Consider the following 1,202-nt stretch of genomic DNA (forward strand, 5'->3'; position numbering starts at 1 on the left):
AAAAAAAAAAAAAAAGGGCTGGGCGTGGTGGCTCATGCCTGTAATCCCAGCACTTTGGGAGGCCGAGGCAGGCAGATCACGAGGTCAGGAGATCGAGACCGTCCTGGCTAATACAGTGAAACCCTGTCTCTACTAAACAAAATACAAAAAATTAGCCAGGCGTGGTGGTGGGCCCCTGTAGTCCCAGCTACTCGGGAGACTGAGGCAGGAGAATGGCATGAACCCGGGAGGCGTAGCTTGCAGTGAGCTGAGATGGCGCCACTGCACTCCAGCCTGGGCGACAGAGCGAAACTCCGTCTCAAAAAAAAAAAAAGATTTGCTGAAATTCAATTCTAATTTTAGGCAACATTTGTCTATATAAAACTAATCAGTCAAACTATTAAATAACATTTAAAAACATAAATCAATATTTCTCAAACTTTTTGGTCTTAGGACCCCTATACACTTAAAAATTATTGAGGACTCAAAAGAACTTTTATTTATGTGTGTTATACCTATCGATATTTACCATATTCAGCCAGGCAGAGGCTAATACCTATAATCTCAGCACTTTGAGAGGCTGAGATGGGAGGATCACATGAGGCCAGGACTTTGAGGCTACAGTGAGCTATGATCATGCCATTGCACTCCAGCCTGCACAACAGAGCAAGAACCTGTCTCTATAAACTTTTTTTAATTTAGCATATGAGGAATTAAAATTGAGGCTGGGCACAGTGGCTCAGGCCTGTAATCCCAGCACTTTGGGAGAGTGAGGCGGATAGATCACCTGAGGTCATGAGTTCGAGACTATCTTGGCAAATATGGTGAAACCCTGTCTCTACTAAAAATACAAAAATTAGCTGGGCATGGTGGCGCAAGCCTGTAATCCCAGCTACTCAGGAGGCTGAGGCAGAAGAATCGCCTGAATCTGGGAGACAGAGGTTGCAGTAAACCAGGATCACACCACTGCAGTCCAGCCTGGGCCTAAGTGACAGAGCAAGACTCGGTCTCCAAAAAAAAAAAAAAAGAAAAGAAAGAAATTAAAATTGAAATTATTTTAATATGTACTTAGTCATTTAAAAATAATAGATCCATTATATGTTGACATAAATATATTCTTAAGAAAATGTCGTAAACCCGGGAGGCGGAGCTTGCAGTGAGCTGAGATCCGGCCACTGCACTCCAGCCCAGGCGACAGAGCGAGACTCCGTCTCAAAAAAAAA

Source organism: Mandrillus leucophaeus, unplaced genomic scaffold (assembly GCF_000951045.1).
Source record: "Mandrillus leucophaeus isolate KB7577 unplaced genomic scaffold, Mleu.le_1.0 Scaffold39, whole genome shotgun sequence".
Taxonomy (NCBI): Eukaryota; Metazoa; Chordata; class Mammalia; order Primates; family Cercopithecidae; genus Mandrillus; species Mandrillus leucophaeus.